Source organism: Stylophora pistillata, chromosome 2 (assembly GCF_964205215.1).
Source record: "Stylophora pistillata chromosome 2, jaStyPist1.2, whole genome shotgun sequence".
Classification (NCBI taxonomy): domain Eukaryota; kingdom Metazoa; phylum Cnidaria; class Anthozoa; order Scleractinia; family Pocilloporidae; genus Stylophora; species Stylophora pistillata.
In genome coordinates, this window is record NC_142520.1 from 32,957,613 (window position 1) to 32,984,649 (window position 27,037).

Consider the following 27,037-nt stretch of genomic DNA (forward strand, 5'->3'; position numbering starts at 1 on the left):
GTCTTCCCCAAAAGGGAAGTGGGCCACACTCGGAGGTAGTGCTATACCGAGGCAACCCGTGGCTGGGACGAGGCAAGCCTCTTTTCCACAGCCCAGTTCCAAAAATCAGTTTAATATATGAGCTACTCAATGAGCAGCGTATCAGATATTAAGCTGATAAGAACAGATACTACACTTGATCTTAGCCAAAAGGCCGAGAAGCGATACCCACCAATACCCTCAATCAAGGGGGTGGTAGAGGGATCCTTCCCACAGTATATGGTGGGTAGTAGCAGGTAGCCCCCAGAAGCCCTTGCGAGTCCCAAAAACGGACCCAGTGGCTCATCGGTTGGTAATCTTCTCATTGTAACTTTAAGACGCCAGCCACATACACTTAACTAACAAGATGGTGTTCTTTAGAATATTTACCAAACTTGATTTATCTCTATACTCCCCCCCCACCCCACCCCCAGTGAGATATATTGCCTCAAATCGACGCTTCTCAAGGTGTGCGCGGGCTCTAGGAGATGACGTTTGGGTTAGGGTCTAGGCTACCAAATTTAGGGTTAGGGTAACGATTTTGGGGTTAGGGTTAGGGTAACGATGTTAGGGTTTAGGGTTAGAGTAACGAAATTAGGGCTAGTACAGATCAAACATAACCGATAACCAGCCAAATTTCAGCTGTTTTCCCTTGTCTACGACCATACCACAGGGAAAGCACCGGTTCTCGTCCGATCACCGAAGTTAAGCCCTGTCGGGCGGGGTTAGTACTTGGATGGGTGACCGCCTGGGAATACCCCGTGTTGTAGGCTTCATTTTTTCCTTTGCTTACTCTCTCAACGTTTTATCCGGGTAAACCGCTTCCGATACTCACGGCGTCCCGTAGACGAGTGAGGAGTAAAAGAAAAACTAACATAACAGGCAGGAGAGAAATAAGCTTGTGGCCAAAATCATTTCCCAATGCAAGAGAGCGAGCAAACGAAGGAGCGAGGGCGCGCGCTCGAGATCTCAACACATTGTTGTTGTGACAAATTCCACATTTGTACGTGACATCGAATCATTCGCACGCTCCCACGAATCACAAATAGGAAAACACGCACACTTTTACAGCACTTTCAAGGCCTCAAGACATGTCAAAACATTCCCACGATTAATAGAGGCGGATGGATTCAAACTGACTGAAACGAAGCGAAGCGGCAAAAGGTTCCACATTTTTACTTACTCGCCTGCCTCTTTGTTTGCTCGCTCGCTCGCTCGCTGGAACGAACGTTCCCTCCTCTCGCTCGCTCGCAATAAGAAATACATGACAACAAAACCTCGCCTGCCACAGGTATGGTTCACAATGTACTCACGTTTCTAAAACAAATGCTTTTCTTGCCCATGTATCGATCGTTCTTTGCTTAGTCCATCCGTCGGTTAGTTACTCAGTCACTCCTCCGCTTGGTTTCCTCTCCTTTTCTTTCGCAAACAAACGAACAAAATAATGCAGAAAGCACACACATCTATCTAGAACAGCTCTACTCACATCCTCACAAAAACTCACCTTCATTTACAATCACTTCTATTCCTCCAAATCTCTCTGCCAACACGCAGGCCACTTCTGTCTGTCTGTCTGTCTCTCTTTCTTTCCATGGCTTTTTGCTTTCTTTTTCCCTTGCTGCTCTTCTTCTCTCCTCATTCCAGTTCCAGTTCACCCTGTTTAACGGTCAACTCCAAAATCAAGATCAATTCATTAGTCAATCAGGGGTTAAGGGCAAGATATTTTACATCAGCTTTTCGGGGACGAGCGCGAACGCAGGTCCCCACTACCAGAAATTATACGCTCGAGTTACCCACATTTGGGGTAATCGCAAGGGTCAACCCAGTCCAAGTGCAATGAAAGGGCCTCGCCTTGAGAGGACTGCCTCCTTGATCACAGTACCTCCCGCGTCAGGTAAGTATGCCTTTCAGGCATACGCTTGCCGTGGTAAAACTCTCCCTCACCTATGTCCTTGTGGTACTGCTTTGCACGCTTCAAATCAGCCAGTGTCAGTTGCCGCCTTGGCCCGTCATGTCTTTTTCCGCCTTCCCTTTGGAGCTGCAGGGCTCCTGTGCACAGAAGAGAATGCTATAGTCATTATTTTTCCTTCCATTAAATGTGTCTTCCCCAAAAGGGAAGTGGGCCACACTCGGAGGTAGTGCTATACCGAGGCAACCCGTGGCTGGGACGAGGCAAGCCTCTTTTCCACAGCCCAGTTCCAAAAATCAGTTTAATATATGAGCTACTCAATGAGCAGCGTATCAGATATTAAGCTGATAAGAACAGATACTACACTTGATCTTAGCCAAAAGGCCGAGAAGCGATACCCACCAATACCCTCAATCAAGGGGGTGGTAGAGGGATCCTTCCCACAGTATATGGTGGGTAGTAGCAGGTAGCCCCCAGAAGCCCTTGCGAGTCCCAAAAACGGACCCAGTGGCTCATCGGTTGGTAATCTTCTCATTGTAACTTTAAGACGCCAGCCACATACACTTAACTAACAAGATGGTGTTCTTTAGAATATTTACCAAACTTGATTTATCTCTATACTCCCCCCCCACCCCACCCCCAGTGAGATATATTGCCTCAAATCGACGCTTCTCAAGGTGTGCGCGGGCTCTAGGAGATGACGTTTGGGTTAGGGTCTAGGCTACCAAATTTAGGGTTAGGGTAACGATTTTGGGGTTAGGGTTAGGGTAACGATGTTAGGGTTTAGGGTTAGAGTAACGAAATTAGGGCTAGTACAGATCAAACATAACCGATAACCAGCCAAATTTCAGCTGTTTTCCCTTGTCTACGACCATACCACAGGGAAAGCACCGGTTCTCGTCCGATCACCGAAGTTAAGCCCTGTCGGGCGGGGTTAGTACTTGGATGGGTGACCGCCTGGGAATACCCCGTGTTGTAGGCTTCATTTTTTCCTTTGCTTACTCTCTCAACGTTTTATCCGGGTAAACCGCTTCCGATACTCACGGCGTCCCGTAGACGAGTGAGGAGTAAAAGAAAAACTAACATAACAGGCAGGAGAGAAATAAGCTTGTGGCCAAAATCATTTCCCAATGCAAGAGAGCGAGCAAACGAAGGAGCGAGGGCGCGCGCTCGAGATCTCAACACATTGTTGTTGTGACAAATTCCACATTTGTACGTGACATCGAATCATTCGCACGCTCCCACGAATCACAAATAGGAAAACACGCACACTTTTACAGCACTTTCAAGGCCTCAAGACATGTCAAAACATTCCCACGATTAATAGAGGCGGATGGATTCAAACTGACTGAAACGAAGCGAAGCGGCAAAAGGTTCCACATTTTTACTTACTCGCCTGCCTCTTTGTTTGCTCGCTCGCTCGCTCGCTGGAACGAACGTTCCCTCCTCTCGCTCGCTCGCAATAAGAAATACATGACAACAAAACCTCGCCTGCCACAGGTATGGTTCACAATGTACTCACGTTTCTAAAACAAATGCTTTTCTTGCCCATGTATCGATCGTTCTTTGCTTAGTCCATCCGTCGGTTAGTTACTCAGTCACTCCTCCGCTTGGTTTCCTCTCCTTTTCTTTCGCAAACAAACGAACAAAATAATGCAGAAAGCACACACATCTATCTAGAACAGCTCTACTCACATCCTCACAAAAACTCACCTTCATTTACAATCACTTCTATTCCTCCAAATCTCTCTGCCAACACGCAGGCCACTTCTGTCTGTCTGTCTGTCTCTCTTTCTTTCCATGGCTTTTTGCTTTCTTTTTCCCTTGCTGCTCTTCTTCTCTCCTCATTCCAGTTCCAGTTCACCCTGTTTAACGGTCAACTCCAAAATCAAGATCAATTCATTAGTCAATCAGGGGTTAAGGGCAAGATATTTTACATCAGCTTTTCGGGGACGAGCGCGAACGCAGGTCCCCACTACCAGAAATTATACGCTCGAGTTACCCACATTTGGGGTAATCGCAAGGGTCAACCCAGTCCAAGTGCAATGAAAGGGCCTCGCCTTGAGAGGACTGCCTCCTTGATCACAGTACCTCCCGCGTCAGGTAAGTATGCCTTTCAGGCATACGCTTGCCGTGGTAAAACTCTCCCTCACCTATGTCCTTGTGGTACTGCTTTGCACGCTTCAAATCAGCCAGTGTCAGTTGCCGCCTTGGCCCGTCATGTCTTTTTCCGCCTTCCCTTTGGAGCTGCAGGGCTCCTGTGCACAGAAGAGAATGCTATAGTCATTATTTTTCCTTCCATTAAATGTGTCTTCCCCAAAAGGGAAGTGGGCCACACTCGGAGGTAGTGCTATACCGAGGCAACCCGTGGCTGGGACGAGGCAAGCCTCTTTTCCACAGCCCAGTTCCAAAAATCAGTTTAATATATGAGCTACTCAATGAGCAGCGTATCAGATATTAAGCTGATAAGAACAGATACTACACTTGATCTTAGCCAAAAGGCCGAGAAGCGATACCCACCAATACCCTCAATCAAGGGGGTGGTAGAGGGATCCTTCCCACAGTATATGGTGGGTAGTAGCAGGTAGCCCCCAGAAGCCCTTGCGAGTCCCAAAAACGGACCCAGTGGCTCATCGGTTGGTAATCTTCTCATTGTAACTTTAAGACGCCAGCCACATACACTTAACTAACAAGATGGTGTTCTTTAGAATATTTACCAAACTTGATTTATCTCTATACTCCCCCCCCACCCCACCCCCAGTGAGATATATTGCCTCAAATCGACGCTTCTCAAGGTGTGCGCGGGCTCTAGGAGATGACGTTTGGGTTAGGGTCTAGGCTACCAAATTTAGGGTTAGGGTAACGATTTTGGGGTTAGGGTTAGGGTAACGATGTTAGGGTTTAGGGTTAGAGTAACGAAATTAGGGCTAGTACAGATCAAACATAACCGATAACCAGCCAAATTTCAGCTGTTTTCCCTTGTCTACGACCATACCACAGGGAAAGCACCGGTTCTCGTCCGATCACCGAAGTTAAGCCCTGTCGGGCGGGGTTAGTACTTGGATGGGTGACCGCCTGGGAATACCCCGTGTTGTAGGCTTCATTTTTTCCTTTGCTTACTCTCTCAACGTTTTATCCGGGTAAACCGCTTCCGATACTCACGGCGTCCCGTAGACGAGTGAGGAGTAAAAGAAAAACTAACATAACAGGCAGGAGAGAAATAAGCTTGTGGCCAAAATCATTTCCCAATGCAAGAGAGCGAGCAAACGAAGGAGCGAGGGCGCGCGCTCGAGATCTCAACACATTGTTGTTGTGACAAATTCCACATTTGTACGTGACATCGAATCATTCGCACGCTCCCACGAATCACAAATAGGAAAACACGCACACTTTTACAGCACTTTCAAGGCCTCAAGACATGTCAAAACATTCCCACGATTAATAGAGGCGGATGGATTCAAACTGACTGAAACGAAGCGAAGCGGCAAAAGGTTCCACATTTTTACTTACTCGCCTGCCTCTTTGTTTGCTCGCTCGCTCGCTCGCTGGAACGAACGTTCCCTCCTCTCGCTCGCTCGCAATAAGAAATACATGACAACAAAACCTCGCCTGCCACAGGTATGGTTCACAATGTACTCACGTTTCTAAAACAAATGCTTTTCTTGCCCATGTATCGATCGTTCTTTGCTTAGTCCATCCGTCGGTTAGTTACTCAGTCACTCCTCCGCTTGGTTTCCTCTCCTTTTCTTTCGCAAACAAACGAACAAAATAATGCAGAAAGCACACACATCTATCTAGAACAGCTCTACTCACATCCTCACAAAAACTCACCTTCATTTACAATCACTTCTATTCCTCCAAATCTCTCTGCCAACACGCAGGCCACTTCTGTCTGTCTGTCTGTCTCTCTTTCTTTCCATGGCTTTTTGCTTTCTTTTTCCCTTGCTGCTCTTCTTCTCTCCTCATTCCAGTTCCAGTTCACCCTGTTTAACGGTCAACTCCAAAATCAAGATCAATTCATTAGTCAATCAGGGGTTAAGGGCAAGATATTTTACATCAGCTTTTCGGGGACGAGCGCGAACGCAGGTCCCCACTACCAGAAATTATACGCTCGAGTTACCCACATTTGGGGTAATCGCAAGGGTCAACCCAGTCCAAGTGCAATGAAAGGGCCTCGCCTTGAGAGGACTGCCTCCTTGATCACAGTACCTCCCGCGTCAGGTAAGTATGCCTTTCAGGCATACGCTTGCCGTGGTAAAACTCTCCCTCACCTATGTCCTTGTGGTACTGCTTTGCACGCTTCAAATCAGCCAGTGTCAGTTGCCGCCTTGGCCCGTCATGTCTTTTTCCGCCTTCCCTTTGGAGCTGCAGGGCTCCTGTGCACAGAAGAGAATGCTATAGTCATTATTTTTCCTTCCATTAAATGTGTCTTCCCCAAAAGGGAAGTGGGCCACACTCGGAGGTAGTGCTATACCGAGGCAACCCGTGGCTGGGACGAGGCAAGCCTCTTTTCCACAGCCCAGTTCCAAAAATCAGTTTAATATATGAGCTACTCAATGAGCAGCGTATCAGATATTAAGCTGATAAGAACAGATACTACACTTGATCTTAGCCAAAAGGCCGAGAAGCGATACCCACCAATACCCTCAATCAAGGGGGTGGTAGAGGGATCCTTCCCACAGTATATGGTGGGTAGTAGCAGGTAGCCCCCAGAAGCCCTTGCGAGTCCCAAAAACGGACCCAGTGGCTCATCGGTTGGTAATCTTCTCATTGTAACTTTAAGACGCCAGCCACATACACTTAACTAACAAGATGGTGTTCTTTAGAATATTTACCAAACTTGATTTATCTCTATACTCCCCCCCCACCCCACCCCCAGTGAGATATATTGCCTCAAATCGACGCTTCTCAAGGTGTGCGCGGGCTCTAGGAGATGACGTTTGGGTTAGGGTCTAGGCTACCAAATTTAGGGTTAGGGTAACGATTTTGGGGTTAGGGTTAGGGTAACGATGTTAGGGTTTAGGGTTAGAGTAACGAAATTAGGGCTAGTACAGATCAAACATAACCGATAACCAGCCAAATTTCAGCTGTTTTCCCTTGTCTACGACCATACCACAGGGAAAGCACCGGTTCTCGTCCGATCACCGAAGTTAAGCCCTGTCGGGCGGGGTTAGTACTTGGATGGGTGACCGCCTGGGAATACCCCGTGTTGTAGGCTTCATTTTTTCCTTTGCTTACTCTCTCAACGTTTTATCCGGGTAAACCGCTTCCGATACTCACGGCGTCCCGTAGACGAGTGAGGAGTAAAAGAAAAACTAACATAACAGGCAGGAGAGAAATAAGCTTGTGGCCAAAATCATTTCCCAATGCAAGAGAGCGAGCAAACGAAGGAGCGAGGGCGCGCGCTCGAGATCTCAACACATTGTTGTTGTGACAAATTCCACATTTGTACGTGACATCGAATCATTCGCACGCTCCCACGAATCACAAATAGGAAAACACGCACACTTTTACAGCACTTTCAAGGCCTCAAGACATGTCAAAACATTCCCACGATTAATAGAGGCGGATGGATTCAAACTGACTGAAACGAAGCGAAGCGGCAAAAGGTTCCACATTTTTACTTACTCGCCTGCCTCTTTGTTTGCTCGCTCGCTCGCTCGCTGGAACGAACGTTCCCTCCTCTCGCTCGCTCGCAATAAGAAATACATGACAACAAAACCTCGCCTGCCACAGGTATGGTTCACAATGTACTCACGTTTCTAAAACAAATGCTTTTCTTGCCCATGTATCGATCGTTCTTTGCTTAGTCCATCCGTCGGTTAGTTACTCAGTCACTCCTCCGCTTGGTTTCCTCTCCTTTTCTTTCGCAAACAAACGAACAAAATAATGCAGAAAGCACACACATCTATCTAGAACAGCTCTACTCACATCCTCACAAAAACTCACCTTCATTTACAATCACTTCTATTCCTCCAAATCTCTCTGCCAACACGCAGGCCACTTCTGTCTGTCTGTCTGTCTCTCTTTCTTTCCATGGCTTTTTGCTTTCTTTTTCCCTTGCTGCTCTTCTTCTCTCCTCATTCCAGTTCCAGTTCACCCTGTTTAACGGTCAACTCCAAAATCAAGATCAATTCATTAGTCAATCAGGGGTTAAGGGCAAGATATTTTACATCAGCTTTTCGGGGACGAGCGCGAACGCAGGTCCCCACTACCAGAAATTATACGCTCGAGTTACCCACATTTGGGGTAATCGCAAGGGTCAACCCAGTCCAAGTGCAATGAAAGGGCCTCGCCTTGAGAGGACTGCCTCCTTGATCACAGTACCTCCCGCGTCAGGTAAGTATGCCTTTCAGGCATACGCTTGCCGTGGTAAAACTCTCCCTCACCTATGTCCTTGTGGTACTGCTTTGCACGCTTCAAATCAGCCAGTGTCAGTTGCCGCCTTGGCCCGTCATGTCTTTTTCCGCCTTCCCTTTGGAGCTGCAGGGCTCCTGTGCACAGAAGAGAATGCTATAGTCATTATTTTTCCTTCCATTAAATGTGTCTTCCCCAAAAGGGAAGTGGGCCACACTCGGAGGTAGTGCTATACCGAGGCAACCCGTGGCTGGGACGAGGCAAGCCTCTTTTCCACAGCCCAGTTCCAAAAATCAGTTTAATATATGAGCTACTCAATGAGCAGCGTATCAGATATTAAGCTGATAAGAACAGATACTACACTTGATCTTAGCCAAAAGGCCGAGAAGCGATACCCACCAATACCCTCAATCAAGGGGGTGGTAGAGGGATCCTTCCCACAGTATATGGTGGGTAGTAGCAGGTAGCCCCCAGAAGCCCTTGCGAGTCCCAAAAACGGACCCAGTGGCTCATCGGTTGGTAATCTTCTCATTGTAACTTTAAGACGCCAGCCACATACACTTAACTAACAAGATGGTGTTCTTTAGAATATTTACCAAACTTGATTTATCTCTATACTCCCCCCCCACCCCACCCCCAGTGAGATATATTGCCTCAAATCGACGCTTCTCAAGGTGTGCGCGGGCTCTAGGAGATGACGTTTGGGTTAGGGTCTAGGCTACCAAATTTAGGGTTAGGGTAACGATTTTGGGGTTAGGGTTAGGGTAACGATGTTAGGGTTTAGGGTTAGAGTAACGAAATTAGGGCTAGTACAGATCAAACATAACCGATAACCAGCCAAATTTCAGCTGTTTTCCCTTGTCTACGACCATACCACAGGGAAAGCACCGGTTCTCGTCCGATCACCGAAGTTAAGCCCTGTCGGGCGGGGTTAGTACTTGGATGGGTGACCGCCTGGGAATACCCCGTGTTGTAGGCTTCATTTTTTCCTTTGCTTACTCTCTCAACGTTTTATCCGGGTAAACCGCTTCCGATACTCACGGCGTCCCGTAGACGAGTGAGGAGTAAAAGAAAAACTAACATAACAGGCAGGAGAGAAATAAGCTTGTGGCCAAAATCATTTCCCAATGCAAGAGAGCGAGCAAACGAAGGAGCGAGGGCGCGCGCTCGAGATCTCAACACATTGTTGTTGTGACAAATTCCACATTTGTACGTGACATCGAATCATTCGCACGCTCCCACGAATCACAAATAGGAAAACACGCACACTTTTACAGCACTTTCAAGGCCTCAAGACATGTCAAAACATTCCCACGATTAATAGAGGCGGATGGATTCAAACTGACTGAAACGAAGCGAAGCGGCAAAAGGTTCCACATTTTTACTTACTCGCCTGCCTCTTTGTTTGCTCGCTCGCTCGCTCGCTGGAACGAACGTTCCCTCCTCTCGCTCGCTCGCAATAAGAAATACATGACAACAAAACCTCGCCTGCCACAGGTATGGTTCACAATGTACTCACGTTTCTAAAACAAATGCTTTTCTTGCCCATGTATCGATCGTTCTTTGCTTAGTCCATCCGTCGGTTAGTTACTCAGTCACTCCTCCGCTTGGTTTCCTCTCCTTTTCTTTCGCAAACAAACGAACAAAATAATGCAGAAAGCACACACATCTATCTAGAACAGCTCTACTCACATCCTCACAAAAACTCACCTTCATTTACAATCACTTCTATTCCTCCAAATCTCTCTGCCAACACGCAGGCCACTTCTGTCTGTCTGTCTGTCTCTCTTTCTTTCCATGGCTTTTTGCTTTCTTTTTCCCTTGCTGCTCTTCTTCTCTCCTCATTCCAGTTCCAGTTCACCCTGTTTAACGGTCAACTCCAAAATCAAGATCAATTCATTAGTCAATCAGGGGTTAAGGGCAAGATATTTTACATCAGCTTTTCGGGGACGAGCGCGAACGCAGGTCCCCACTACCAGAAATTATACGCTCGAGTTACCCACATTTGGGGTAATCGCAAGGGTCAACCCAGTCCAAGTGCAATGAAAGGGCCTCGCCTTGAGAGGACTGCCTCCTTGATCACAGTACCTCCCGCGTCAGGTAAGTATGCCTTTCAGGCATACGCTTGCCGTGGTAAAACTCTCCCTCACCTATGTCCTTGTGGTACTGCTTTGCACGCTTCAAATCAGCCAGTGTCAGTTGCCGCCTTGGCCCGTCATGTCTTTTTCCGCCTTCCCTTTGGAGCTGCAGGGCTCCTGTGCACAGAAGAGAATGCTATAGTCATTATTTTTCCTTCCATTAAATGTGTCTTCCCCAAAAGGGAAGTGGGCCACACTCGGAGGTAGTGCTATACCGAGGCAACCCGTGGCTGGGACGAGGCAAGCCTCTTTTCCACAGCCCAGTTCCAAAAATCAGTTTAATATATGAGCTACTCAATGAGCAGCGTATCAGATATTAAGCTGATAAGAACAGATACTACACTTGATCTTAGCCAAAAGGCCGAGAAGCGATACCCACCAATACCCTCAATCAAGGGGGTGGTAGAGGGATCCTTCCCACAGTATATGGTGGGTAGTAGCAGGTAGCCCCCAGAAGCCCTTGCGAGTCCCAAAAACGGACCCAGTGGCTCATCGGTTGGTAATCTTCTCATTGTAACTTTAAGACGCCAGCCACATACACTTAACTAACAAGATGGTGTTCTTTAGAATATTTACCAAACTTGATTTATCTCTATACTCCCCCCCCACCCCACCCCCAGTGAGATATATTGCCTCAAATCGACGCTTCTCAAGGTGTGCGCGGGCTCTAGGAGATGACGTTTGGGTTAGGGTCTAGGCTACCAAATTTAGGGTTAGGGTAACGATTTTGGGGTTAGGGTTAGGGTAACGATGTTAGGGTTTAGGGTTAGAGTAACGAAATTAGGGCTAGTACAGATCAAACATAACCGATAACCAGCCAAATTTCAGCTGTTTTCCCTTGTCTACGACCATACCACAGGGAAAGCACCGGTTCTCGTCCGATCACCGAAGTTAAGCCCTGTCGGGCGGGGTTAGTACTTGGATGGGTGACCGCCTGGGAATACCCCGTGTTGTAGGCTTCATTTTTTCCTTTGCTTACTCTCTCAACGTTTTATCCGGGTAAACCGCTTCCGATACTCACGGCGTCCCGTAGACGAGTGAGGAGTAAAAGAAAAACTAACATAACAGGCAGGAGAGAAATAAGCTTGTGGCCAAAATCATTTCCCAATGCAAGAGAGCGAGCAAACGAAGGAGCGAGGGCGCGCGCTCGAGATCTCAACACATTGTTGTTGTGACAAATTCCACATTTGTACGTGACATCGAATCATTCGCACGCTCCCACGAATCACAAATAGGAAAACACGCACACTTTTACAGCACTTTCAAGGCCTCAAGACATGTCAAAACATTCCCACGATTAATAGAGGCGGATGGATTCAAACTGACTGAAACGAAGCGAAGCGGCAAAAGGTTCCACATTTTTACTTACTCGCCTGCCTCTTTGTTTGCTCGCTCGCTCGCTCGCTGGAACGAACGTTCCCTCCTCTCGCTCGCTCGCAATAAGAAATACATGACAACAAAACCTCGCCTGCCACAGGTATGGTTCACAATGTACTCACGTTTCTAAAACAAATGCTTTTCTTGCCCATGTATCGATCGTTCTTTGCTTAGTCCATCCGTCGGTTAGTTACTCAGTCACTCCTCCGCTTGGTTTCCTCTCCTTTTCTTTCGCAAACAAACGAACAAAATAATGCAGAAAGCACACACATCTATCTAGAACAGCTCTACTCACATCCTCACAAAAACTCACCTTCATTTACAATCACTTCTATTCCTCCAAATCTCTCTGCCAACACGCAGGCCACTTCTGTCTGTCTGTCTGTCTCTCTTTCTTTCCATGGCTTTTTGCTTTCTTTTTCCCTTGCTGCTCTTCTTCTCTCCTCATTCCAGTTCCAGTTCACCCTGTTTAACGGTCAACTCCAAAATCAAGATCAATTCATTAGTCAATCAGGGGTTAAGGGCAAGATATTTTACATCAGCTTTTCGGGGACGAGCGCGAACGCAGGTCCCCACTACCAGAAATTATACGCTCGAGTTACCCACATTTGGGGTAATCGCAAGGGTCAACCCAGTCCAAGTGCAATGAAAGGGCCTCGCCTTGAGAGGACTGCCTCCTTGATCACAGTACCTCCCGCGTCAGGTAAGTATGCCTTTCAGGCATACGCTTGCCGTGGTAAAACTCTCCCTCACCTATGTCCTTGTGGTACTGCTTTGCACGCTTCAAATCAGCCAGTGTCAGTTGCCGCCTTGGCCCGTCATGTCTTTTTCCGCCTTCCCTTTGGAGCTGCAGGGCTCCTGTGCACAGAAGAGAATGCTATAGTCATTATTTTTCCTTCCATTAAATGTGTCTTCCCCAAAAGGGAAGTGGGCCACACTCGGAGGTAGTGCTATACCGAGGCAACCCGTGGCTGGGACGAGGCAAGCCTCTTTTCCACAGCCCAGTTCCAAAAATCAGTTTAATATATGAGCTACTCAATGAGCAGCGTATCAGATATTAAGCTGATAAGAACAGATACTACACTTGATCTTAGCCAAAAGGCCGAGAAGCGATACCCACCAATACCCTCAATCAAGGGGGTGGTAGAGGGATCCTTCCCACAGTATATGGTGGGTAGTAGCAGGTAGCCCCCAGAAGCCCTTGCGAGTCCCAAAAACGGACCCAGTGGCTCATCGGTTGGTAATCTTCTCATTGTAACTTTAAGACGCCAGCCACATACACTTAACTAACAAGATGGTGTTCTTTAGAATATTTACCAAACTTGATTTATCTCTATACTCCCCCCCCACCCCACCCCCAGTGAGATATATTGCCTCAAATCGACGCTTCTCAAGGTGTGCGCGGGCTCTAGGAGATGACGTTTGGGTTAGGGTCTAGGCTACCAAATTTAGGGTTAGGGTAACGATTTTGGGGTTAGGGTTAGGGTAACGATGTTAGGGTTTAGGGTTAGAGTAACGAAATTAGGGCTAGTACAGATCAAACATAACCGATAACCAGCCAAATTTCAGCTGTTTTCCCTTGTCTACGACCATACCACAGGGAAAGCACCGGTTCTCGTCCGATCACCGAAGTTAAGCCCTGTCGGGCGGGGTTAGTACTTGGATGGGTGACCGCCTGGGAATACCCCGTGTTGTAGGCTTCATTTTTTCCTTTGCTTACTCTCTCAACGTTTTATCCGGGTAAACCGCTTCCGATACTCACGGCGTCCCGTAGACGAGTGAGGAGTAAAAGAAAAACTAACATAACAGGCAGGAGAGAAATAAGCTTGTGGCCAAAATCATTTCCCAATGCAAGAGAGCGAGCAAACGAAGGAGCGAGGGCGCGCGCTCGAGATCTCAACACATTGTTGTTGTGACAAATTCCACATTTGTACGTGACATCGAATCATTCGCACGCTCCCACGAATCACAAATAGGAAAACACGCACACTTTTACAGCACTTTCAAGGCCTCAAGACATGTCAAAACATTCCCACGATTAATAGAGGCGGATGGATTCAAACTGACTGAAACGAAGCGAAGCGGCAAAAGGTTCCACATTTTTACTTACTCGCCTGCCTCTTTGTTTGCTCGCTCGCTCGCTCGCTGGAACGAACGTTCCCTCCTCTCGCTCGCTCGCAATAAGAAATACATGACAACAAAACCTCGCCTGCCACAGGTATGGTTCACAATGTACTCACGTTTCTAAAACAAATGCTTTTCTTGCCCATGTATCGATCGTTCTTTGCTTAGTCCATCCGTCGGTTAGTTACTCAGTCACTCCTCCGCTTGGTTTCCTCTCCTTTTCTTTCGCAAACAAACGAACAAAATAATGCAGAAAGCACACACATCTATCTAGAACAGCTCTACTCACATCCTCACAAAAACTCACCTTCATTTACAATCACTTCTATTCCTCCAAATCTCTCTGCCAACACGCAGGCCACTTCTGTCTGTCTGTCTGTCTCTCTTTCTTTCCATGGCTTTTTGCTTTCTTTTTCCCTTGCTGCTCTTCTTCTCTCCTCATTCCAGTTCCAGTTCACCCTGTTTAACGGTCAACTCCAAAATCAAGATCAATTCATTAGTCAATCAGGGGTTAAGGGCAAGATATTTTACATCAGCTTTTCGGGGACGAGCGCGAACGCAGGTCCCCACTACCAGAAATTATACGCTCGAGTTACCCACATTTGGGGTAATCGCAAGGGTCAACCCAGTCCAAGTGCAATGAAAGGGCCTCGCCTTGAGAGGACTGCCTCCTTGATCACAGTACCTCCCGCGTCAGGTAAGTATGCCTTTCAGGCATACGCTTGCCGTGGTAAAACTCTCCCTCACCTATGTCCTTGTGGTACTGCTTTGCACGCTTCAAATCAGCCAGTGTCAGTTGCCGCCTTGGCCCGTCATGTCTTTTTCCGCCTTCCCTTTGGAGCTGCAGGGCTCCTGTGCACAGAAGAGAATGCTATAGTCATTATTTTTCCTTCCATTAAATGTGTCTTCCCCAAAAGGGAAGTGGGCCACACTCGGAGGTAGTGCTATACCGAGGCAACCCGTGGCTGGGACGAGGCAAGCCTCTTTTCCACAGCCCAGTTCCAAAAATCAGTTTAATATATGAGCTACTCAATGAGCAGCGTATCAGATATTAAGCTGATAAGAACAGATTTTTTTTTTTTTTCTTTAAATTTTATTCATATATCATTCACTTTTTACATCAATTTACTCTATTGACTGTTTGTCTGTTTACCTTAGTTACATTTCATTTACTCTTTATCGATGACTTAGCCTTTTACTATTATATGTGACATTATATGGTGTCTTATATGACGGGGATATTATCTAGACAGGGCCTAGATACTAAACAAATCGGTTAAGCTATATTTTTAGGGGGGGGGTGATAATCCTGTTGCAAATGATGTGTTGACTTTTGATCTTGACTGGAGCTAACCTTCCTTTTAATATTTTCCTGTTGTAAGCTATGGAGATGTGTATGCGAAAGTTTCTGTTCCTTTTGTTTCGATTTCAATTTCAATTTTCATTCGAGATCACTTTTCATCTTTGTTTGTTTGTTGTTTTGTTTTTCTGGAATCATTTTTGGATAAAGGGGAAAACCATTTCTGAGTTTACAAAATCACAAAAGGCTGGGTGTTTCCAAAGGGTTATAAAATTCTGGTAGGTCAATCTATGGTACTCGAGGTGTAACTTGACAGACAGGGTCTGGGTGATGTATCTAATAATGGCCCGGGGGGATTCGGTGCCATTATGAAAAGTACTTTTGTTCCTAAATAACCAAATACTGTGAAGAATAGTCTTAATTAAATAAATAGCTATGCGGTTCGCAGTGTCATCTGTGTTGGGCCACAGATAAAAGAAAACAAACTTAATGTTGGGGACAAATGCTTTGCCTAGGAGTGCAGTGAGGGTGGGTATGAAATAAGTCCACACCCCCCTGACTCTTTTGCAATGGAGAAAACAGTGTTCAATCGTTTCGCGTCTGGTACAATATGCACAGTTTGGGGAATCTATATATCCCCAAGAGCGTAGAGATTCTCTGACTTTAACCCTTCTAAGGGTTATGAGCCAAGCAAGATCATTTTTAAAATTCTCACAACTAGGATGTCTGACCTTAGTCCAGTGAAGAGCTAGATTAAAACTAGAGCCTGTGACAGACTGCCAGAAGTATGGCAGAATGGGTGAGGACACTGTTTTCTCCAAAAACTTACAATAAATCATACGCGAGCTAAAGTTAAAGGTAGGGTCTCTCTGAACTGCAGTTGTTAGCTCATTCAGTAATGGTAAGATTTTCTTGTAAAAACTAGTTAAAGTACCTGCCCTAGGGCCAGAATTATCACGGAGGCATGCCCACTCCGGTCGGAGTTTGGCAACCTGAGTACCAATAAAATACTTAAGAAAATAATAAGATTTGGTGTCTGGATTATTCAGGCTAGCTGTGACATACGAAAGTTGCAAAGACACACATTTAGAGTGTAATTCTACTATTCCTAATCCTCCCTCAGCAGCTGGTGCTGAGAGAGTTTGACGAGATACAGTTTCAATCTTAGATCCCCAGATGAAATGGAAAATCAGAGATCGGAAGCGGGTGTAGACCCACTCGGGGATGGGTAGCACTTTGGCTAAATAATAAAATTTACTAGCACCTAATACATTGACGATGAGGGTTTTCCCAATCAAAGAGAGGGAGCGAGACTTCCAGAGATTCAAATTTTGTTCTAACTTATTTAACTTTGGTTGCCAATTGTCTTGGTCAACCGACAGATTGCCATTCGTAAACCAGACACCTAAGATTTTGGTTTTGTTAACCCAAGTCAAACCATAAGGGGTATCAGGGCACGAGCGCCAGGCTCCGAGCCACATAGCCTCAGTTTTAGCTAAATTTAATTTAGCTCCTGTACCTAGTTCATATTGTTGCAAGAGTGACAATAAACGTGTCAAAGAAAAAACATCTTTGACAAAACACGAAGAATCATCTGCGTATTGTCTAATCTTAAAGAGCTGGCCTTTCGCCCCCGGAATTAAAAAACCCTTAATGGAAGTATCTGCACGGATATTACTAGCTAGTACCTCAGCACATAAAATATAAAGGAGGGGAGACATAGGGTCTCCCTGCCTGACTCCACGCTCAAGAGAAATTCTGTCAGTAAGATAACCATTCACAATTATTTTCATTGACGCATTACAGTAAAGAGTGGAGATCCATTTTTGAAAAAAAGGGCCTAAACCAAGCCGCTCGAGAACCCGAGAAAGAAAGGAGCGATCTACTCGATCAAAAGCTTTTTCTTGGTCAAGATTCACAAGAATTCCAGGTTCATCAGTAATGTTGACATAATCTAAAGTGTCTCTCAACAGGGTGAGAGTATCAAAAATAGTTCTGCCAGGGACAGAGCACGATTGATCTTCATTTATGACACAAGGTAAAATTTTTGCGAGCCGATTTGTGAGAGCTTTAGAGCATAATTTATAATCAACATTGAGCAGCGAAATTGGACGCCAATTCTTCAGATCTTTTGAATCACCTTTCTTAAAAATCAAGCGAGTGATACTTTCCTGCATGGAAGGAGAAAAGAAACCTCGCTGGAAACTAAAATCAAATAATTCTACGAGAATCGGGCCTAAAACTGGAAAAAAGCGGCGATAAAACTCGACTGGTAGCCCATCAGAGCCAGGAGTTTTCCCTGTGTTGAGCTGTTGCGAAGCGATGTTAATTTCAGCCAATGTCAACAAACCTTCGCAGGAGTTTGACTCCTCGCTAGACAATTTTTTCTCGACTTTAGACAAAAATAAACTTTGGATTCGCTCGTCTACTGGTTCTCGAGTGTACAATTTAGCATAAAAAGCGGCGTGAGCGTCCGCGATGTCCTTTTGGGTGGTGACTTCGCTTCCGCTCAAGTCGTAAACACTGTTGACAGAATTTCGCTTAGCACGTGAGGTTTCAAGGTTAAAAAAATATTTCGTAGGTTTTTCACCCTCTTCTATCCATTTCGCTCGACTTCTTACTTTAACAGATTCTAATTGCAATTGTTTAAGAGTTTTCAGTTCGTTTTCAAAATATTCCACTCGTCGTTGAGAGTTATTGTCGCCCGCTAGCAGGGCATGTTTAGCTTGAATTAAGCGATTAGTGAGAGAAATCTTTTCACGGTTTAAATCACGATGTTTTCGTCGGCTGAATTGAATCGCTGTGTGGCGGATAGATTCTTTCACAAAATCCCACCACTCATGAAGAGACGAGAAATTATCACGAATCGAGAGGCAATTTTGTAGAAGGGAATCGATAATCTCACAAAAATCCGAATTTTCGAGGAGTTCTAAATTTAGCCGCCAAACGCCAGGTCCATGAGAAACAAAATTATCTAAATTGAGAGTCAACAAAACAGAATCATGATCTGAGAAAAAACACGGGAAAATTTCGCAGGAGACTGTAGAATTACTCAATTGAGAGGAAATAAAAAATTTATCTAAACGAGAACCGATAGTTTTGGACGAATTAAACCAAGTACAAAAAATTGAGCGACCATGTGTTTTTCTCCAGATGTCAATCAAATCGTGGAGAGCGCGAAAATCTCGCAATGTGGCCGAAAAGGAATTTTCAGATCCTCCAAATTTATCGAGGGATGACTCAATAGAATTAAAATCTCCAGCAATAATTTTCTGAGCATTCGGAAAGAAAAAATCGTGTATCTCATCATAGAAAAGCTTTCTCTCAGTAACATTCGTAGGCGCATAAATATTTACCAAATTAAAGCGAAGTTTACCTAAGCTAATCAGCAGACTAATCAATCTTCCAGAGCTGTCTTTTTTCCACTGTTCAACTTTGAATGGGGAATCTTTAGAAACTAAAATACAGACCCCACCTTGTTTTCCTAGGGCGGGGGACCAAAAACTAGGGCCTGACCAAGATTTTCTGAGCGAATCAATCGCTGCAGGGCGAGCCGCTAGAGTTTCTTGTACACAAACAAAATCATATTTACCAGAACGAGCGTAATCAAAGATTAAATCTTGCTTTGCAGCATTTCCGAAACCACGGACATTTATAGTACAAATTTTAGCAATGAAAACAGCTAGAAAAAAGACAGTCGGTCGAAACTATTACTAAATAAAGGACGTGTTAATCACTTACGATTTTTTTTCTTTTTCGGTGAGCGCGAGTGTCCAGTGTTCGGTTTTTTGGCTCTGGGCTCGCTTGTGGAGCCTTCAGAAACCTCAGAAATCGATTTTTTACCAGTTACTAGAGTCGGTCGAGTTGGAATTCGCAGTGGAATATCTTGAGGTGGTAGTTTCGCTGGTCTTTTAGTGTTAGGCGGTGTGCTCGGGATGGAAAACAGTTCGGGAGTTTCGGCAGTTTCGTCGGAGGAGAAAAAATGTTCTTCTGGGTCAGCAATCGAGGAAAGAGTTTCGGTGTCTTGTGTGGTAATATTGTCGTTGTTTGGAATCTGCATTTGTGAGTCGTCGTCTTCTGTTTCGGTCTGAGGGTCTTCGTTCATCTGGTGATCGTCGGCGGGAGTTGTGTCTTCAGTTTCGGGAGGTGTTTCTTCGGTTTGGGGAGGTGTTTCTTCGGTTTGGGGAGGTGTTTCTTCAGTTGTTTCTTCGATTTCATCTTGTTGGGAAGCTGTTGTAGTCGGAAATGGTTTACGGGACCAGGAAAACGGACAAGATTTAGCGCGGTGATCGGGTTGTTTACAGATGCTACAAAGAAGCGCATTCGGACATGTGGCTGCTTGGTGGCCTGTTTGCTCGCAGTTGTAGCAGGCGATTTCATGGCAAGCGTTGGCGAAATGGCCTCTTTGATGACAATGACGGCATGTACGGGGTTGTTGGTCGTAACGGACATTAATCAGGATTTTGCCAAAGCGGATGAAATTAGGAATCGGGTTCTTGAGTCGCACGCGGTAATGTCGAACTCCATCTTGCACACTTTCGAAGCCGGGTAGTTTGAAATAGCCTCGGCGATGGTGTAAAACATCACAATATTTAGACAGACGGTGGATGATAGCTGAATCGGGCATTTCATAAGGAGCGTCGAAGATCTGGACGTATGTTAAAGGACGGTCGATGTCTTGCAAGGCGAAGGGTTGGCCTTGGATTTCCAAAGTATTCAGTCGAAGGAAACTCTCGCGGTGCTCTACGCTGCGAAAAGTTAGAACGACTTCACCATTGGTCTGTCGCTGTATACAGGAAATGCTTCGGGGATCAACTTGTGCATTATTCAAAGCATCGATGAAAACATTCGCAGGAAGGCGAGCACGTGGGTTCACGAAAACAGTACACGGTCGTTCGGGGACTTCATTATCGGTTGGAAAAGGCACAGAAACTTCTACATTAACATCTTCAACAGGCTGGGCAGGTCTTGTGGCCTCAGCGTAGCTAGCAGGATTCGCAACAGGATTATCTGAACTCAAAACATCATCAACAGGAACGTGGTCGGCCCAACGGCGCGAACTTGAATCTAAACTCTCGAAATCACTTCTTTCTACATCATCTGAGCGCAACGAGTGCGCACTAACATCGGTCATCTCTTCTTATAGTCACGCGGAAAACCCGAAGGTTCCCGAACCCAACCCGAAAAACGAAAACAAATAAAAGAAACCAATTGGCAATCAAAGTTTTTCACTTGATCTTAGCCAAAAGGCCGAGAAGCGATACCCACCAATACCCTCAATCAAGGGGGTGGTAGAGGGATCCTTCCCACAGTATATGGTGGGTAGTAGCAGGTAGCCCCCAGAAGCCCTTGCGAGTCCCAAAAACGGACCCAGTGGCTCATCGGTTGGTAATCTTCTCATTGTAACTTTAAGACGCCAGCCACATACACTTAACTAACAAGATGGTGTTCTTTAGAATATTTACCAAACTTGATTTATCTCTATACTCCCCCCCCACCCCACCCCCAGTGAGATATATTGCCTCAAATCGACGCTTCTCAAGGTGTGCGCGGGCTCTAGGAGATGACGTTTGGGTTAGGGTCTAGGCTACCAAATTTAGGGTTAGGGTAACGATTTTGGGGTTAGGGTTAGGGTAACGATGTTAGGGTTTAGGGTTAGAGTAACGAAATTAGGGCTAGTACAGATCAAACATAACCGATAACCAGCCAAATTTCAGCTGTTTTCCCTTGTCTACGACCATACCACAGGGAAAGCACCGGTTCTCGTCCGATCACCGAAGTTAAGCCCTGTCGGGCGGGGTTAGTACTTGGATGGGTGACCGCCTGGGAATACCCCGTGTTGTAGGCTTCATTTTTTCCTTTGCTTACTCTCTCAACGTTTTATCCGGGTAAACCGCTTCCGATACTCACGGCGTCCCGTAGACGAGTGAGGAGTAAAAGAAAAACTAACATAACAGGCAGGAGAGAAATAAGCTTGTGGCCAAAATCATTTCCCAATGCAAGAGAGCGAGCAAACGAAGGAGCGAGGGCGCGCGCTCGAGATCTCAACACATTGTTGTTGTGACAAATTCCACATTTGTACGTGACATCGAATCATTCGCACGCTCCCACGAATCACAAATAGGAAAACACGCACACTTTTACAGCACTTTCAAGGCCTCAAGACATGTCAAAACATTCCCACGATTAATAGAGGCGGATGGATTCAAACTGACTGAAACGAAGCGAAGCGGCAAAAGGTTCCACATTTTTACTTACTCGCCTGCCTCTTTGTTTGCTCGCTCGCTCGCTCGCTGGAACGAACGTTCCCTCCTCTCGCTCGCTCGCAATAAGAAATACATGACAACAAAACCTCGCCTGCCACAGGTATGGTTCACAATGTACTCACGTTTCTAAAACAAATGCTTTTCTTGCCCATGTATCGATCGTTCTTTGCTTAGTCCATCCGTCGGTTAGTTACTCAGTCACTCCTCCGCTTGGTTTCCTCTCCTTTTCTTTCGCAAACAAACGAACAAAATAATGCAGAAAGCACACACATCTATCTAGAACAGCTCTACTCACATCCTCACAAAAACTCACCTTCATTTACAATCACTTCTATTCCTCCAAATCTCTCTGCCAACACGCAGGCCACTTCTGTCTGTCTGTCTGTCTCTCTTTCTTTCCATGGCTTTTTGCTTTCTTTTTCCCTTGCTGCTCTTCTTCTCTCCTCATTCCAGTTCCAGTTCACCCTGTTTAACGGTCAACTCCAAAATCAAGATCAATTCATTAGTCAATCAGGGGTTAAGGGCAAGATATTTTACATCAGCTTTTCGGGGACGAGCGCGAACGCAGGTCCCCACTACCAGAAATTATACGCTCGAGTTACCCACATTTGGGGTAATCGCAAGGGTCAACCCAGTCCAAGTGCAATGAAAGGGCCTCGCCTTGAGAGGACTGCCTCCTTGATCACAGTACCTCCCGCGTCAGGTAAGTATGCCTTTCAGGCATACGCTTGCCGTGGTAAAACTCTCCCTCACCTATGTCCTTGTGGTACTGCTTTGCACGCTTCAAATCAGCCAGTGTCAGTTGCCGCCTTGGCCCGTCATGTCTTTTTCCGCCTTCCCTTTGGAGCTGCAGGGCTCCTGTGCACAGAAGAGAATGCTATAGTCATTATTTTTCCTTCCATTAAATGTGTCTTCCCCAAAAGGGAAGTGGGCCACACTCGGAGGTAGTGCTATACCGAGGCAACCCGTGGCTGGGACGAGGCAAGCCTCTTTTCCACAGCCCAGTTCCAAAAATCAGTTTAATATATGAGCTACTCAATGAGCAGCGTATCAGATATTAAGCTGATAAGAACAGATACTACACTTGATCTTAGCCAAAAGGCCGAGAAGCGATACCCACCAATACCCTCAATCAAGGGGGTGGTAGAGGGATCCTTCCCACAGTATATGGTGGGTAGTAGCAGGTAGCCCCCAGAAGCCCTTGCGAGTCCCAAAAACGGACCCAGTGGCTCATCGGTTGGTAATCTTCTCATTGTAACTTTAAGACGCCAGCCACATACACTTAACTAACAAGATGGTGTTCTTTAGAATATTTACCAAACTTGATTTATCTCTATACTCCCCCCCCACCCCACCCCCAGTGAGATATATTGCCTCAAATCGACGCTTCTCAAGGTGTGCGCGGGCTCTAGGAGATGACGTTTGGGTTAGGGTCTAGGCTACCAAATTTAGGGTTAGGGTAACGATTTTGGGGTTAGGGTTAGGGTAACGATGTTAGGGTTTAGGGTTAGAGTAACGAAATTAGGGCTAGTACAGATCAAACATAACCGATAACCAGCCAAATTTCAGCTGTTTTCCCTTGTCTACGACCATACCACAGGGAAAGCACCGGTTCTCGTCCGATCACCGAAGTTAAGCCCTGTCGGGCGGGGTTAGTACTTGGATGGGTGACCGCCTGGGAATACCCCGTGTTGTAGGCTTCATTTTTTCCTTTGCTTACTCTCTCAACGTTTTATCCGGGTAAACCGCTTCCGATACTCACGGCGTCCCGTAGACGAGTGAGGAGTAAAAGAAAAACTAACATAACAGGCAGGAGAGAAATAAGCTTGTGGCCAAAATCATTTCCCAATGCAAGAGAGCGAGCAAACGAAGGAGCGAGGGCGCGCGCTCGAGATCTCAACACATTGTTGTTGTGACAAATTCCACATTTGTACGTGACATCGAATCATTCGCACGCTCCCACGAATCACAAATAGGAAAACACGCACACTTTTACAGCACTTTCAAGGCCTCAAGACATGTCAAAACATTCCCACGATTAATAGAGGCGGATGGATTCAAACTGACTGAAACGAAGCGAAGCGGCAAAAGGTTCCACATTTTTACTTACTCGCCTGCCTCTTTGTTTGCTCGCTCGCTCGCTCGCTGGAACGAACGTTCCCTCCTCTCGCTCGCTCGCAATAAGAAATACATGACAACAAAACCTCGCCTGCCACAGGTATGGTTCACAATGTACTCACGTTTCTAAAACAAATGCTTTTCTTGCCCATGTATCGATCGTTCTTTGCTTAGTCCATCCGTCGGTTAGTTACTCAGTCACTCCTCCGCTTGGTTTCCTCTCCTTTTCTTTCGCAAACAAACGAACAAAATAATGCAGAAAGCACACACATCTATCTAGAACAGCTCTACTCACATCCTCACAAAAACTCACCTTCATTTACAATCACTTCTATTCCTCCAAATCTCTCTGCCAACACGCAGGCCACTTCTGTCTGTCTGTCTGTCTCTCTTTCTTTCCATGGCTTTTTGCTTTCTTTTTCCCTTGCTGCTCTTCTTCTCTCCTCATTCCAGTTCCAGTTCACCCTGTTTAACGGTCAACTCCAAAATCAAGATCAATTCATTAGTCAATCAGGGGTTAAGGGCAAGATATTTTACATCAGCTTTTCGGGGACGAGCGCGAACGCAGGTCCCCACTACCAGAAATTATACGCTCGAGTTACCCACATTTGGGGTAATCGCAAGGGTCAACCCAGTCCAAGTGCAATGAAAGGGCCTCGCCTTGAGAGGACTGCCTCCTTGATCACAGTACCTCCCGCGTCAGGTAAGTATGCCTTTCAGGCATACGCTTGCCGTGGTAAAACTCTCCCTCACCTATGTCCTTGTGGTACTGCTTTGCACGCTTCAAATCAGCCAGTGTCAGTTGCCGCCTTGGCCCGTCATGTCTTTTTCCGCCTTCCCTTTGGAGCTGCAGGGCTCCTGTGCACAGAAGAGAATGCTATAGTCATTATTTTTCCTTCCATTAAATGTGTCTTCCCCAAAAGGGAAGTGGGCCACACTCGGAGGTAGTGCTATACCGAGGCAACCCGTGGCTGGGACGAGGCAAGCCTCTTTTCCACAGCCCAGTTCCAAAAATCAGTTTAATATATGAGCTACTCAATGAGCAGCGTATCAGATATTAAGCTGATAAGAACAGATACTACACTTGATCTTAGCCAAAAGGCCGAGAAGCGATACCCACCAATACCCTCAATCAAGGGGGTGGTAGAGGGATCCTTCCCACAGTATATGGTGGGTAGTAGCAGGTAGCCCCCAGAAGCCCTTGCGAGTCCCAAAAACGGACCCAGTGGCTCATCGGTTGGTAATCTTCTCATTGTAACTTTAAGACGCCAGCCACATACACTTAACTAACAAGATGGTGTTCTTTAGAATATTTACCAAACTTGATTTATCTCTATACTCCCCCCCCACCCCACCCCCAGTGAGATATATTGCCTCAAATCGACGCTTCTCAAGGTGTGCGCGGGCTCTAGGAGATGACGTTTGGGTTAGGGTCTAGGCTACCAAATTTAGGGTTAGGGTAACGATTTTGGGGTTAGGGTTAGGGTAACGATGTTGGGGTTTAGGGTTAGAGTAACGAAATTGGGGCTAGTACAGATCAAACATAACCGATAACCAGCCAAATTTCAGCTGTTTTCCCTTGTCTACGACCATACCACAGGGAAAGCACCGGTTCTCGTCCGATCACCGAAGTTAAGCCCTGTCGGGCGGGGTTAGTACTTGGATGGGTGACCGCCTGGGAATACCCCGTGTTGTAGGCTTCATTTTTTTCCTTTGCTTACTCTCTCAACGTTTCATCCGGGTAAACCGCTTCCGATACTCACGGCGTCCCGTAGACGAGTGAGGAGTAAAACAAAAACTAACATAACAGGGAGGAGAGAAATAATTTTTCCACAACTTGCCGAGCTTGTGGCCAAAATCATTTCCGAATGCAAGAGAGCGAGCAAACGAAGGAGCGAGGGCGCGCGCTCGAGATCTCAACACATTGTTGTGACAAATTCCACATTTGTACGTGACATCGAATCATTCGCACGCTCCCACTAATCACAAATAGGAAAACACGCACACTTTTACAGCACTTTCAAGGACTCAAGACATGTCAAAACATTCCCACGATTAATAGAGGCGGATGGATTCAAACTGACTGAAACGAAGCGAAGCGGCAAAAGGTTCCACATTTTTACTTACTCGCCTGCCTCTTTGTTTGCTCGCTCGCTCGCTGGAACGAACGTTCCCTCCTCTCGCTCGCTCGCAATAAGAAATACATGACAACAAAACCTCGCCTGCCACAGGTATGGTTGACAATGTACTCACGTTTCTAAAACAAATGCTTTTCTTGCCCATGTATCGATCGTTCTTTGCTTAGTCCATCTGTCGGTTAGTTAGTCAGTCACTCCTCCGCTTGGTTTCCTCTCCTTTTCTTTCGCAAAGAAACGAACAAAATAATGCAGAAAGCACACACATCTATCTACAACAGCTCTACTCACATCCTCAGAAAAACTCACCTTCATTTACAATCACTTCTATTCCTCCAAATCTCTCTGCCAACACGCAGGCCACTTCTGTCTGTCTCTCTTTCTTTCCATGGCTTTTTGCTTTCTTTTTCCCTTGCTGCTCTTCTTCTCTCCTCATTCCAGTTCCAGTTCACCCTGTTTAACGGTCAACTCCAAAATCAAGATCAATTCATTAGTCAATCAGGGGTTAAGGGCAAGATATTTTACATCAGCTTTTCGGGGACGAGCGCGAACGCAGGTCCCCACTACCAGAAATTATACGCTCGAGTTACCCACATTTGGGGTAATCGCAAGGGTCAACCCAGTCCAAGTGCAATGAAAGGGCCTCGCCTTGAGAGGACTGCCTCCTTGATCACAGTACCTCCCGCGTCAGGTAAGTATGCCTTTCAGGCATACGCTTGCTGTGGTAAAACTCTCCCTCACCTATGTCCTTGTGGTACTGCTTTGCACGCTTCAAATCAGCCAGTGTCAGTTGCCGCCTTGGCCTGTCATGTCTTTTTCCGCCTTCCCTTTGGAGCTGCAGGGCTCCTGTGCACAGAAGAGAATGCTATAGTCATTATTTTTCCTTCCATTAAATGTGTCTTCCCCAAAAGGGAAGTGGGCCACACTCGGAGGTAGTGCTATACCGAGGCAACCCGTGGCTGGGACGAGGCAAGCCTCTTTTCCACAGCCCAGTTCCAAAAATCAGTTTAATATATGAGCTACTCAATGAGCAGCGTATCAGATATTAAGCTGATAAGAACAGATACTACACTTGATCTTAGCCAAAAGGCCGAGAAGCGATACCCACCAATACCCTCAATCAAGGGGGTGGTAGAGGGATCCTTCCCACAGTATATGGTGGGTAGTAGCAGGTAGCCCCCAGAAGCCCTTGCGAGTCCCAAAAACGGACCCAGTGGCTCATCGGTTGGTAATCTTCTCATTGTAACTTTAAGACGCCAGCCACATACACTTAACTAACAAGATGGTGTTCTTTA

The 27,037-nt window shown here is 46.2% G+C and overlaps 30 non-coding genes and 1 pseudogene across 30 annotated transcripts; 10 read left to right on the plus strand and 21 right to left on the minus strand.

Moving 5' to 3' along the window:
* Positions 1–13: 13 nt before the first annotated feature.
* LOC148738485 (U2 spliceosomal RNA) lies at positions 14–205 on the minus strand. Its single transcript, XR_015997477.1, has one exon. It is a non-coding gene; the product is annotated as a U2 spliceosomal RNA (small nuclear RNA).
* Positions 206–672: 467 nt separating this feature from the next.
* LOC148738486 (5S ribosomal RNA) lies at positions 673–791 on the plus strand. The gene has a single exon (XR_015997970.1). It is a non-coding gene; the product is annotated as a 5S ribosomal RNA (ribosomal RNA).
* A 965-nt stretch (positions 792–1,756) lies between these two features.
* LOC148738487 (U1 spliceosomal RNA) lies at positions 1,757–1,920 on the minus strand. The gene has a single exon (XR_015997802.1). It is a non-coding gene; the product is annotated as a U1 spliceosomal RNA (small nuclear RNA).
* A 211-nt stretch (positions 1,921–2,131) lies between these two features.
* On the minus strand, positions 2,132–2,323 carry LOC148738488 (U2 spliceosomal RNA). The gene has a single exon (XR_015997479.1). It is a non-coding gene; the product is annotated as a U2 spliceosomal RNA (small nuclear RNA).
* A 467-nt stretch (positions 2,324–2,790) lies between these two features.
* Positions 2,791–2,909, plus strand: LOC148738489 (5S ribosomal RNA). The gene has a single exon (XR_015997972.1). It is a non-coding gene; the product is annotated as a 5S ribosomal RNA (ribosomal RNA).
* A 965-nt stretch (positions 2,910–3,874) lies between these two features.
* Positions 3,875–4,038, minus strand: LOC148738490 (U1 spliceosomal RNA). The gene has a single exon (XR_015997813.1). It is a non-coding gene; the product is annotated as a U1 spliceosomal RNA (small nuclear RNA).
* A 211-nt stretch (positions 4,039–4,249) lies between these two features.
* Positions 4,250–4,441, minus strand: LOC148738491 (U2 spliceosomal RNA). The gene has a single exon (XR_015997481.1). It is a non-coding gene; the product is annotated as a U2 spliceosomal RNA (small nuclear RNA).
* Positions 4,442–4,908: 467 nt separating this feature from the next.
* On the plus strand, positions 4,909–5,027 carry LOC148738492 (5S ribosomal RNA). Its single transcript, XR_015997973.1, has one exon. It is a non-coding gene; the product is annotated as a 5S ribosomal RNA (ribosomal RNA).
* Positions 5,028–5,992: 965 nt separating this feature from the next.
* LOC148738493 (U1 spliceosomal RNA) lies at positions 5,993–6,156 on the minus strand. Its single transcript, XR_015997825.1, has one exon. It is a non-coding gene; the product is annotated as a U1 spliceosomal RNA (small nuclear RNA).
* Positions 6,157–6,367: 211 nt separating this feature from the next.
* On the minus strand, positions 6,368–6,559 carry LOC148738494 (U2 spliceosomal RNA). The gene has a single exon (XR_015997482.1). It is a non-coding gene; the product is annotated as a U2 spliceosomal RNA (small nuclear RNA).
* Positions 6,560–7,026: 467 nt separating this feature from the next.
* On the plus strand, positions 7,027–7,145 carry LOC148738495 (5S ribosomal RNA). The gene has a single exon (XR_015997974.1). It is a non-coding gene; the product is annotated as a 5S ribosomal RNA (ribosomal RNA).
* Positions 7,146–8,110: 965 nt separating this feature from the next.
* LOC148738496 (U1 spliceosomal RNA) lies at positions 8,111–8,274 on the minus strand. Its single transcript, XR_015997837.1, has one exon. It is a non-coding gene; the product is annotated as a U1 spliceosomal RNA (small nuclear RNA).
* Positions 8,275–8,485: 211 nt separating this feature from the next.
* LOC148738497 (U2 spliceosomal RNA) lies at positions 8,486–8,677 on the minus strand. The gene has a single exon (XR_015997483.1). It is a non-coding gene; the product is annotated as a U2 spliceosomal RNA (small nuclear RNA).
* Positions 8,678–9,144: 467 nt separating this feature from the next.
* Positions 9,145–9,263, plus strand: LOC148738498 (5S ribosomal RNA). Its single transcript, XR_015997975.1, has one exon. It is a non-coding gene; the product is annotated as a 5S ribosomal RNA (ribosomal RNA).
* A 965-nt stretch (positions 9,264–10,228) lies between these two features.
* LOC148738499 (U1 spliceosomal RNA) lies at positions 10,229–10,392 on the minus strand. Its single transcript, XR_015997848.1, has one exon. It is a non-coding gene; the product is annotated as a U1 spliceosomal RNA (small nuclear RNA).
* A 211-nt stretch (positions 10,393–10,603) lies between these two features.
* Positions 10,604–10,795, minus strand: LOC148738500 (U2 spliceosomal RNA). Its single transcript, XR_015997484.1, has one exon. It is a non-coding gene; the product is annotated as a U2 spliceosomal RNA (small nuclear RNA).
* Positions 10,796–11,262: 467 nt separating this feature from the next.
* Positions 11,263–11,381, plus strand: LOC148738501 (5S ribosomal RNA). The gene has a single exon (XR_015997976.1). It is a non-coding gene; the product is annotated as a 5S ribosomal RNA (ribosomal RNA).
* A 965-nt stretch (positions 11,382–12,346) lies between these two features.
* LOC148738502 (U1 spliceosomal RNA) lies at positions 12,347–12,510 on the minus strand. Its single transcript, XR_015997859.1, has one exon. It is a non-coding gene; the product is annotated as a U1 spliceosomal RNA (small nuclear RNA).
* A 211-nt stretch (positions 12,511–12,721) lies between these two features.
* Positions 12,722–12,913, minus strand: LOC148738503 (U2 spliceosomal RNA). The gene has a single exon (XR_015997485.1). It is a non-coding gene; the product is annotated as a U2 spliceosomal RNA (small nuclear RNA).
* Positions 12,914–13,380: 467 nt separating this feature from the next.
* On the plus strand, positions 13,381–13,499 carry LOC148738504 (5S ribosomal RNA). The gene has a single exon (XR_015997977.1). It is a non-coding gene; the product is annotated as a 5S ribosomal RNA (ribosomal RNA).
* A 965-nt stretch (positions 13,500–14,464) lies between these two features.
* LOC148738505 (U1 spliceosomal RNA) lies at positions 14,465–14,628 on the minus strand. The gene has a single exon (XR_015997871.1). It is a non-coding gene; the product is annotated as a U1 spliceosomal RNA (small nuclear RNA).
* A 211-nt stretch (positions 14,629–14,839) lies between these two features.
* Positions 14,840–15,020, minus strand: LOC148738506 (U2 spliceosomal RNA; annotated as a pseudogene).
* Positions 15,021–20,952: 5,932 nt separating this feature from the next.
* Positions 20,953–21,071, plus strand: LOC148738507 (5S ribosomal RNA). The gene has a single exon (XR_015997978.1). It is a non-coding gene; the product is annotated as a 5S ribosomal RNA (ribosomal RNA).
* Positions 21,072–22,036: 965 nt separating this feature from the next.
* Positions 22,037–22,200, minus strand: LOC148738508 (U1 spliceosomal RNA). Its single transcript, XR_015997883.1, has one exon. It is a non-coding gene; the product is annotated as a U1 spliceosomal RNA (small nuclear RNA).
* A 211-nt stretch (positions 22,201–22,411) lies between these two features.
* On the minus strand, positions 22,412–22,603 carry LOC148738509 (U2 spliceosomal RNA). Its single transcript, XR_015997486.1, has one exon. It is a non-coding gene; the product is annotated as a U2 spliceosomal RNA (small nuclear RNA).
* Positions 22,604–23,070: 467 nt separating this feature from the next.
* LOC148738510 (5S ribosomal RNA) lies at positions 23,071–23,189 on the plus strand. The gene has a single exon (XR_015997979.1). It is a non-coding gene; the product is annotated as a 5S ribosomal RNA (ribosomal RNA).
* A 965-nt stretch (positions 23,190–24,154) lies between these two features.
* Positions 24,155–24,318, minus strand: LOC148738511 (U1 spliceosomal RNA). The gene has a single exon (XR_015997894.1). It is a non-coding gene; the product is annotated as a U1 spliceosomal RNA (small nuclear RNA).
* Positions 24,319–24,529: 211 nt separating this feature from the next.
* On the minus strand, positions 24,530–24,721 carry LOC148738512 (U2 spliceosomal RNA). The gene has a single exon (XR_015997487.1). It is a non-coding gene; the product is annotated as a U2 spliceosomal RNA (small nuclear RNA).
* A 467-nt stretch (positions 24,722–25,188) lies between these two features.
* Positions 25,189–25,307, plus strand: LOC148738513 (5S ribosomal RNA). The gene has a single exon (XR_015997980.1). It is a non-coding gene; the product is annotated as a 5S ribosomal RNA (ribosomal RNA).
* Positions 25,308–26,277: 970 nt separating this feature from the next.
* LOC148738514 (U1 spliceosomal RNA) lies at positions 26,278–26,441 on the minus strand. The gene has a single exon (XR_015997905.1). It is a non-coding gene; the product is annotated as a U1 spliceosomal RNA (small nuclear RNA).
* Positions 26,442–26,652: 211 nt separating this feature from the next.
* On the minus strand, positions 26,653–26,844 carry LOC148738515 (U2 spliceosomal RNA). The gene has a single exon (XR_015997488.1). It is a non-coding gene; the product is annotated as a U2 spliceosomal RNA (small nuclear RNA).
* Positions 26,845–27,037: the final 193 nt, after the last annotated feature.